The sequence below is a fragment of the Prionailurus bengalensis genome, chromosome A1 (assembly GCF_016509475.1).
Source record: "Prionailurus bengalensis isolate Pbe53 chromosome A1, Fcat_Pben_1.1_paternal_pri, whole genome shotgun sequence".
Taxonomy (NCBI): Eukaryota; Metazoa; Chordata; class Mammalia; order Carnivora; family Felidae; genus Prionailurus; species Prionailurus bengalensis.
Genome location: NC_057343.1, coordinates 13,633,216 through 13,644,662, shown reverse-complemented (window position 1 = coordinate 13,644,662; position 11,447 = coordinate 13,633,216).

Here is an 11,447-nt window from a genome sequence, read left to right as displayed (position 1 = left end):
TCCCTGTTTTTATATTATTTTTGCTTCCTTTCCCTTGTGTTCATCTGTTCTGTGTCTTAAAGTCCTCATATGAATGAAGTCATATGATATTTGTATTTCTCTGACTAATTTCACTTAGCATAATACCCTCTAGTTCTTGCAAATGGCAAGGTTTCACTCTTTTTTATTGCCAAGTAATACTCCATTGTATATATATACCACATCTTCTTTATCCATTTATCCATCGATGGACATTGGGGCTCTTTCCATACTTTGGCTACTGTTGATAGTGCTGCTGTGAACACTGGGGTTCATGTGCCCCTTTGAAACAGCAAACCTGTATCCCTTGGATAAATACCTAGCAGTGCAATTGCTGGGTCATAGGGTAGTTCTGTTTTTAATTTTTTAGGAACCTCCATACTGTTTTCCAGAGTGGCTGCACCAGTTTGCATTCCCACCAGCAGTGCCAAAGAGATCCTCTTTCTCCGCATCCTCGCCAACATCTGTTGTTCCCTGAGTTGTTAATGTTAGCCATTCTGACAGGTGTGAGGTAGTATCTCATTGTGGTTTTGATTTGTATTTCCCTGATGATGAGTGATGTTGAGCATTCTTTCATGTGCTGGTTGGCCATCTGGATGTCTTCTTTGGAGAAGTGTCTATTCATGTTTTTTCCCCATTTCTTCACTGGATTATTTGTTTTTTGTGTGTTGAGTTTGATAAGTTCTTTATAGATTTTGGATACTAACCCTTTATCTGATAAAGTATGATTTCTTTAACATGTCTTTGTTTTTATATATTTGGGCTCTTTCCAACTTTTACAACATTGTAAATCCGATTGGATGAATATTTTCATGCAGATAGTTTATTTCTTCTTTTTGATTATTTTCTAGAAGTAATTTTTCAGAAGAGGAATTATAAGATCAATGAATAGATGATTTTTTATAATTTTTGAAAATGATTTTGGAAATACTTATTATGGAAATATTCAAACATATACAAAATAAACAGAATAGTATAATGAACCCTCATATCTCTATGACCTGGCTTCAACAACAATCAACTCTTTGCCAGTGGTGTTTGATCTCTGTTTCATCCTACTCCCCCATTGTGTGAGTGCACACCAATGAGTTTATCCAGTTACCTATTGCTAGACATTTGAACTGCTTCTAGTTTGGCTGTTATGAGTAAAACTGCTGTACATTGTCATATAAAAGTGTTTTTTTTAATTAAAAATAGGTTTTCATTTTTCTGGAGTAAATACCCAATTGCAGAGTTTTTGAGTTATATGCTAAGTGTATGTTTACTGTAAAATCTTGTCCCAAAATGGTTGGACTATTCAAAAAAATTTTTTTAGTATTTATTTATTTTTGAGAGAGAGAGAGAGAGATGGACCACAGGTTGGAGAGGGGCAGAGAGAGAGGGAGACACAGAATCCGAAGCAGGCTCCAGGCTCTGAGCTGTCAGCACAGAGCTCAACATGGGGCTCGAACCCACGAACCATGAGATCATGACCTGAGCCTAAGTTGGATGCTTAACTGACTGAACCACCCAGGTGACCCTGGACCATATTCTCACCAGCAATATATGAAAGTTCAAGTTGCTCATATACTCATCAGCAGTTAGAAATGTTACACATTTTTAACATTAGCCATTACTAGTGTTTATATTGATATTTCATGGTTTAACTTGCATTTCTCTGATGACAATGATGTTGAATATCTTCTTATGTTCTATTGGGCACTCAAATATCTTTTTTGTGTGTGTGAAGTAATTGTTCAAATAATTTGCCTATGATTTTATTGGGTTTTTGGAATTCATATCATGAAGTTTGTTTTATATTTTGGATACATGTCCTCTGTTAGAAATTTTTTCCAGTCCTTGGGCTTCCTTGCCATTTTGTTAACAGTGTCTTTTGAAGAGCAGAAGTTTTTTATTTTCATAAGATTCAATTTATCATTTTTTTTATATGGTCCATGGTTTTGTGTCCTATCTAAGAAATTCTGTGAGGCTAAAGTTGCATAAGTTTTCTCCTATATTTTCTTCTAGAAGTTTTATAGTGTTAAGATTTATGTCTAGGTCTGTGAAACATTTAGAGATAATTTTTGCATGATTTGAGTAAGGGCTGTTATTTATTTTTTTGTATGGATATCCACTTGTTCCATTACTACTTGTTGAAAAGTTTATTCACACCCTTTGGCATGTTTGTTGAAAGCCAATTTACCATATATGGATATATACATATGCACGTACATGTATAAGCAGAATGGACCTCCAACTACCCATCACCTAGCTCAATAACTATCAACATTTTGCCGGGCTTGTTTCATCTACGCTTCCTTCCTTTCTCCCCACTGATTATTATTTTAATAGGTTTTAAAGATAATTTTTTCTAAGTGTTTTATAGTTTTAATTTTTAATTTTTGGGCCCAATATCCATCTCAAATTAAGTTTCGTATATGGTGTGAGATAGGGTTAAGGTCCATTTTTTTCCCATATGGCTATTCATTAGTTCCAGCACATTTTTTGATAAGATTTTTCTTTTCCTACTGAATTGCTGTGATGCAGCTGTTAAAATTCAATTGGTCTTAGGAATGTAGATCTATTTCTAGTCCCCTTATTCTGTTCCATTGATCTATTTGCATCATGTTACATTTTAGTGCCAGTTTTTATTGTCATCAACAATGAAAGGTTAAGAGTATGAGGTAGTTTCTTAGTAGGCTTCCTTAGAAGAGTGGTTTTGAGACGGGGATTTTTGTGTAAATGAATTATTGAAGGTGTGGTCTCAGGAGTAAACTGTAAGAAACTGAAGGAAACAGGACAGCAAAGCAGAAAAAGCAGCTAGGCAAAAATATGGCTGCAGGAAGAGTCTAGCTTCAGCCTACTTCCACAAGGGGCTCTGGAGCATGAATTATACCACAGACATGGTTTTGCTTCAGAAGCAAGTGGGCTGGACCGTTATATCTCAAGTCAGTTGTGGTTGGGTAAGGGCCACCTCTGCAGGGAGGAAGTCACCACCCAGAAATCTCCAGGTCAGATGGTTTCCCCCAGTGAAGAGCAGTCTCTGGAGCAGAAGGAAGTGTGAGCCATGGGTAGCCAACATCCACACAGCTGGGAAATGAGTGGACCTCACCAAACAAGCATATCTGAGCAGGCACCAATAGCATCTGTAAAAGACGTAATTTTGAGGATAGCTTTAGCAGAGATAGTCCCTGGGCTTTCCACAAAATTTCAGCCATATTCCTGTCAAATCAACATTTGTAACCCTGGAGACTGGGCTGTCACTTCTCCCCACTTACTTCTTCAAACCGGCACTTTATGTTATGTCAAGCCTTTTTTATGATTATAGGGAGAATTGAAATAGTTCAGCATTTAGCAGGTTAATATTTGCCTTTTTTAGTGTAATACATAGGCAAATAAATGGTGATCTCTCTTATCATAAATGCGTATATTAGGATGCACTTTTTTGTATATTTATTTTATTATTTTTAATTCAAGTATAATCAACATACAGTGTTATATTAATTCCAGGTGTACAATATAATGATTCAACAATTCTATACATTACTTAGTACTCATCATGATGAATGTACTTTTTAATCCCCTTTACCTATTTCACCCATCCCCCCCCTCTCTGACAACTACCAGTTCATTCTCTACATTTAAGAGTCTATTTTTTTGTTCACCTTTTTTTATTTCTCTTTGTTTTTTTTTAATTCCACACGAATGAAATCATATGATATATGTCTTTCTCTGACTGACTTATTTCACTAGATCCATCCATATTGTTCCAATATGGCAAGATTTCACTCTTTTGTATGGTTGAGTAATATTCTATTGTCTGTGTGTGTTTGTGTGTGTGTGTGTGTGTATACACCATATATACACACAGTATGTAAATATATAATGTATATAATATGCATATATTTATTACATCTTTTTTATCCATTCATCTATGGATGGGCACTTGAATTGCTTCCATATCTTGGCTATTATAGGTAACACTGCAATAAACAGTGGTTCGTGTATCTTTTCGAATTAGTATTTTTGTTTTCTTTGGGTGAATATCTCGTAGTATAACTACTGGATATATGGTTATTTTATTTTTAATTCTTTTTTAATTTTTTTTAACATTTATTTATTTTTGAGACAGAGAGAGGCAGAGCATGAACAGGGGAGGGGCAGAGAGAGAGGGAGACACAGAATCCGAAACAGGCTCCAGGCTCTGAGCTGTCAGCACAGAGCCCAACGCGGGCTCGAACCCATGGACCGTGAGATCATGACCTGAGCCGAAGTCAGACACTTAACCGACCAAGCCACCCAGGCGCCCCTATTTTTAATTTTTTTAGAAGCCTCCATACTGTTTTCCTTCAAACAGTGGCTGCACCAGTTTGCATTCCCACCAACAGTGTATGAGGGATCCTTTTTATCCACATAAGATTCCCTCTTGTCCATGAGTGGAAAAATAAGTGATTTTAAAATCATGATGATTCTCAATGGCTCTAGACATCCAAAGTTAACTCTAGAACTTCAAAATTTATAGGGATCTCTTTTACTTGAAGCTAAGCTAGATACTTATGAAATCATTAGCTTCTACTTGGTGTAGAGACTTGACCTAGCAACTTTCATCATGAACTCAACTTTTCCAGTGACAACAGGAAGTACTTCTGATTGCTCAAATCTCTATTTGCATTTCTGAGTTCACTTTGAATGAGACCAGAAATAGAATTCTGTGTTGCTTTGAATAAACAAGGCAATTGTAGCACTTCACTGTTCTGCAGCAAAAACTGTTTATTAAGGAGACTGTCATGTGCACAAGTGAGCATTCAGCTAGAGTGGCTCCATATTTTTATCTTTTTAGACTTATTCAGATTTCTAAAATGTGGAAACGTCAGTGTAAAACATTTCTTGATGTACTTACTTATATTTTTAATTTTTTGAAATATGTGAAGTAACATCTAAAATATGTGAAGTTGCTTTGTAAATACCGATGTCCCATACAAATTTTAATTGTTATTGATATTACTACCTAGAATTAGTCTGCAGGCAGTGATTACAGTTGAAGGTAAATATACCTGCTTCATTTTGTAAATGAAACAATTTGACTTCAAGTTACTAGGAGTGAAAGATTTGGTCAAAACATGATCCCAAATAAATCACTCCCAAATCGGTACTTGATATTCATATATTTATTATATTAGTGAAAATAACTAAAGGCTTTTAAGTAGGTTTAACCAAAATATGGTATCTCTAGAGAAGGTATGAAAGGTTGTCCAGGAATAATATCTGTCTACTCATATAAGGTAGCTCAGTGAGCAAAGGGAGGAAGTAGCTTAAGAACCCAATTTAGAAGAATAATCTGTACATTTTTTTTGAAGTGATACAGAAATTAGTACTAGAAGTGGTTCTAGAAGAATTGACCTTAGGAAGCGGGGGGGGGGGGGGGGGAGGGTCTTTGAAATGGTTCTGGGTTATCTGAAATTGATTAGATTTAGAGGCAATAATGACCTTGTTTCCACTGGAAAAAGGAGGCATTAAAAGCCCATGGCATGCATGGCAAAATACTTACTTAATTTTTCACCTGTTCCCTCTTGTAATCAAATGCCTATAGAAAGACAGTAAATCTTTGAATGACCATGTATTTGTTGCCATAGAACATTTTAGTATGAATGAAGAGTACAATAGATTTGGCCGGTTGCTTCTAAGTTCACTCATTGGTGAACTTAACTCTTTTTCCTGAAAAAAACAAAAACAAAAACAAAAAATGATGAGCTCAGACATTTAAATTCAAGATGCAGACAAGTCACCAGAAATCTTTGATTTCCTTAAAAGAAATCCTTATCTTATGTGCCACAAATTTCTGAAAACCAGATCCAGCATCTCACTCATGTGGTAGATGACTGAATTACAATATATCTTTAGGTGATGAGGGCCAATGGTGTGCCTGGTGACCAGGGTGGAACCTTTATTTATATCATACACTTCCCCTCCAACGAAAACATTGAATTCTCACTCCTGTAGCTAGTGGGACACCGTTTGCAGGATTTGTATGTAATTTTTAACCATGATGTTTGACAATAAGATTTTGAGACCATTTTATCTGCAATAAACCTTGAAAATATTTGCATCTATAAATTACTGAAAAGATAAATTCTGAGATCAAGGGGAAAGGATGTGCCATCAATGGACCTTGGAAGTGTGACAAACAGCTCAGTTTGCTATGTTGAGGATACAACCAACACAGGACAGCCTTGGACACAAAATGTGAAAATGTAAGTGACAAACCAAGTGAGTTTAATAAATGGATTTTGATGATAGTGTTCAATCTACGGCCCATACTGAAGGCATTTAATGGTTCTAAGTAGTATAAAAAATGAGCACGAAAAGGAGCACTGTGCTATAATGGAAAAGAGATAGGAAGTGTTGGAGACTGGCTGACCTTGTTTTGGATCTTTGTTCCAACATTTATTAGCAATGTAATCTTTAACAAGGTACTTAGTTCTTCCCCTATAAAAATGGTAGTAAACTACCTTGCAGGGTTTTTAAGTGAAGATTAAATGAGGTAAAGTCTAAAGTTGCACATAGTAGGTGGCATAAACTTTTTTCTCCTAAAACTTGCTCGGTTTTTTTCCTAGGTATTATTTTGGGCAATTAGGGAAGAAATTTAGGGAAAGTAAAGAAGTAAAGAAGTAAAGAAGAAAATTAGGGAAGTAAACTGTATCAGTCCTTCTCAAAGCTTAATAAGTATTTGATTAGCCTGGATCTTGATAAAATGTGGATCGTGCTTCAGAGTAAGGTCTGAGATTCTGCATTTCTAGTATACCCCCAGGCAATGTCCACACTGCATTCTGCAGACCTCCACTGAGTAGCAAAGTTTCGTATCTTGGTAACTGCTTTTGTCACACAGTGGGAGGGTCATTGGGTAGGAACCCAGGCTGCAGGAATATGCTGGGTTTCGTCAGTTCAGATCTTGGAGTAGTCTACCTGATCATTATATAATATCCTGTGGTTTGTGTGAAATGGGTACTTGACTGAATAAACCGGGAATCCACGCAAAATATAAACAGGTATTGATGTGTAAACATAATCTCAACTCACAGTAAAAAGCTGACACAAAGAGACTTACGTTTATGACATTCTCCGTCACTAAAATCTATTTTACCTGGCTTAAAGTTTGCTTGTTTTTATAAAATAATCAGGTATGCAGGTGGAATTATTTTGTTTTTTGTTTTACTCTTTGACAGAGTTACTTATTCAGCCAAGGCCTTTAGAAAGTACAAGAGCCCAATTTCAGCTGAGATACTTTTCAGTAATTTTGAATTACATTCTTTTTATTTTATTTTATTTTTTCAGGGCCTGAGTTGCAGAACATTGGTTATATCAAGTAATTTCATGGTTCATGATTGAACATAAGGCTTTAATTCAATTGTGGACATTTAAAAGATACTCTAAACAGCAAGCACAGTGCAAATTCTTAATATTGAGTCCAAAATGAGGCACTTAAAAAAATTTTTTTAACATTTATTCATTTCTGAGAGACAGAGACAGAGTGTAAGTGAGGGAGGGGCAGGAGAGAGGGAGACAGAATCTGAAGCAGGCTCCAGGCTCTGAGCTGTCAGGACAGAGCCTGGCACCAGCCTTGAACCCACAAACCATGAGACATGACCTGAGCCTAAGTCTGACACCCAACTGCCTGAGCCACCCTGGAGCCCTCGGGCATTATTTTCAATAGCAGAGAAAAGATTTGCAATCACCTAGCCATTAGGTTTTTAAAAAGTCCCTTACACTGGAGGAGAAGACTTAATCCATGCAATGCAGCAAGAGAAAGATTACTGTGAATTGAATTTTAGAGGGCAGAAGTTACTGAGAGAAAACCACCACCCTTGCTGTGAAATAATCATTTTAAAAATGCTAGAGACACACAAATTCTATAAATACAAATCGATTGATTTCATGAATCTTTATGATTTTTATAATTTTTTCAGCCTTCACCTTGTAGCTAAATTCTAACTACATTTTATTCTGGAAGAAAAAAAATTTTTAAGTAAAAATGACAGTTAGAAAGATGGCCGAGAATCAATTTTCAAATGTGTTCAGCAAAAGAAAAATATTAAACATTAAACCTTCTAGCTCTGGGCCTCTGTCTAACAAGGTACGTACATCTCCTAAGCAGACTGTAAGAAACTATGGTCACATGGCTTTCCCTCAATCTACTTGACATCAAGCATCCAGGTGGAAGCAGAAACACTCCATCAGTCAACTTTTTCTAAATAATAGATTTGAAGTTTCTTTCAGGTTATAAACTTTAGAAGGCCAAAAAATTTTCAGTTCTCTTTTGGAGGTCATAATACAATTTAACTTTCTTTTTTAAAAATTTTTTTTTCAACGTTTATTTATTTTTGGGACAGAGAGAGACAGAGCATGAATGGGGGAGGGGCAGAGAGAGAGGGAGACACAGAATCAGAAGCAGGCTCCAGGCTTTGAGCTGTCAGCACAGAGCCCGACGCGGGGCTCGAACTCACGGACCGCGAGATCGTGACCTGGCTGAAGTCGGACGCTTAACTGACTGCGCCACCCAGGCGCCCCTACAATTTAACTTTCAATTGCCTTAAAAAGTCCCAACTTTCCTTCTTTCTTCTTTTCTTTTTTCTTTTCTTTTCTTTTCTTTTCTTTTCTTTTCTTTTCTTTTCGTTTCTTTTCTTTTCCTTTTCTTTTCTTTTCTTATTTTCCTTTATTTTTCTCTTCTTTTCCTTTCTTCTTTCCTTTTCTTTCTTCCCTTCCTCTTTCTTACTCTTTCTTCTTTCTTTCTTTCTTTCTTTCTTTCTTTCTTTCTTTCTTTCTTTCTTTCTTTCTTTTTGAGAGAGAAAGAGAGAAAAAGTGGGGGAGAAGGCCAGAGGGAGAGAGAGATAGAATCTTAAGCAGATTCCATGTACAGCATGGAGCCTGACTTGGGACTCGATCCCATGACCCTGGGATTATGACCTGAGCTGAATCAAGGGTTGGAGGCTCAACTGACTGAGCCACCCACGTGCCTTAAAAAGTCCCAACTTTAAGTGAGAAAGCAATGTGAAAACTGTGGGTCCTGAAAGGAGGGCTTTGAATAGCCTACCATAAGAAAAGTGGTAGGTTATTTTGTTTTTGTAATTTAAAAAGTTAGAGCTAACAAAAATGAAGCTTTAATAAAGGTTAATTAGTAAAGGTTATTAATAAACCATTAATACAGGTTGTAGGTTACACGATTCTAGTTTTGAATTCCCAATGCAGTTTTTCATTCTATGCGCTGTACTCTATAAGAACCAAGGAGCATTTGGTTCATTTTAGTCTCTATCCCTGCTGTCATGGAAAGAGCAGTGGATGCACATTTGAATATCTGGTTCCGGTTCTAGCTTGACCAGTTATTGGTTCTATGACCCTGGGTACGTCACTGTGTCTCCCAGGACCATAGCTTTCTTATATGTGAAACAGTTATGTTGATAATAACAAAAGCCACAGAGCTAGCAAGTACTTACTTTACTAAATAGTAAGTAAGAAGTCAGTATGAAAGTAGGATTAAACAGCTCTCTTCGACCTCAACTCTGGACTCTTTACCACTGTGCTGTCCTCACTCAGATAGGTGGACTTGTTGATATTTGCAACTCTACAATTATGTGAGACCATGTGAGACCGTCTCACACATCTACCCAAACTATTGAGCAAGATGATTTTTTGTCTTATTTTTTAACATTTCTAGGGATAACATTTGAAAAAAAACATATTAAGGAAGTCTTTGTATAGTTACCATTATGATAAAAATATTTCTTATTGTTTAAGGATAATTTTTTTACACAATTCTAGAGCATCTCTTTAAATATGCCTCCTTATAATTGTGATAATGTGCTACATGTGTGAAAATGGGCTATCTCATATCCTGTCTTTCCTAGGATATATATTCTTAACATATCCTCTCTTGTCTTCACAAACCCATCTTTTCTCATACCTATGCTTCCTCATTTCCTCCCCACAATTTCCCCTCATTCCTCTTTTTTTTTTGAAAATTTTTAATGTTTAGTTTTGAGAGAGAGAAACAGAGTACAAACAGGGGAGGGGCAGAGAGAGAGGGAGACACAGAATCAGAAGCAGCCTCCAGGCTCTGAGCTGTCAGCATAGAGCCCGACACAGGGCTCAAATTCACGGACTGCAAGGTCATGACCTGAGCTGAAGTCAGGCACTTAACCCACTGAGCCACCCAGGCACCCTTCCTCTCATTCCTCTTAATCTGTTCGGTCAAAACGTATACATTCATTTAGTTAGCACACATTTAAGAGCAACTCCATATTGGGCACTATCTTAGATGCTGGGAATATCACAATGAACAATTTCCTCAGAAATCTATAGTCTATTTATTAAGACAGACAAGTAACTGATAGTTATAATATTAAACATGATGATTTTATATGAGAGGTGCCATATAAATATCAAAATGAAGTGTTTCATTCACTGGAGAGTCAAGTTTGCTAGAGGAGGGGATGCTTGAGATGAGTCATGAGAGGGAAAGGGGAGGAAGGGCACTCAGAATAACAGGGACATCATTTGTAAGCAAAAGGGGTTGGGAAGAATGTGGTTGGGGAATATGTAGTTGGGAAGGAGTACCTTGAAGAGCATGGGTCAGGAATGGCAAAAAATGAAACTGGAGAGGTAGTAAAAGGTCTGTGTATTTAAGAAGGGAATTTAAACTTGACTCCTCAGACTTTGGAGAACAAGTGAAAGATTTAAAGCAGGGAAGTGACATCATTGGATAGCCAATTATTTTTCCAGTAATCTTCTTGAGAAAGTGCTAGGAAACCTCCAAGATGGTACACACATGAGATTTCCTTTTTCTATATTAATAACTATAACCAAAGCCAATTCCTGGCATCAGCAGGGAAATTTGATTCAGAGTATACTCTCTGAATGGAAATAATTATTTCTCGCAGCTCATCACTTTCCCCCTAGCTTTCCTGCGATATAACTGACAGACAATATTGTGTAAGTTTAAGGTGAACAATGTGATGATTTGATATGCCCATATATTGCAAAATGATGACCATGATAAGGTTAGTTAACACCCGTCACCTCACACAGTTACCATCCGTGCATGTGTGTGGTGAAAAATGTGAAGATCTATTCTCACAGCAACTTTGAAACATACAATAGTACAACAGCTTTTGTGTGGAGATACAATTTGCCACCTAAACTAAACTTTTGAAAGTGAAATGGGGGCATTATTGATAATTATGCCAAGACATGGGTATAACTATTGACTCTCCCATGTAAACTGTGACATATGCTCTGCTTATCATAGGCCTGTGCAAGAATGTGAAAAAAGCCCAAGGTTTTCTCTTTAGAGAAACACACATATGCACCATACATTTCACATGCCATTTGAGTGGTCTGTGAACCCAGTTCAGCTACTCTATGGAAATTTGAAGATCTACTCTCCTAGATTGAGAAAA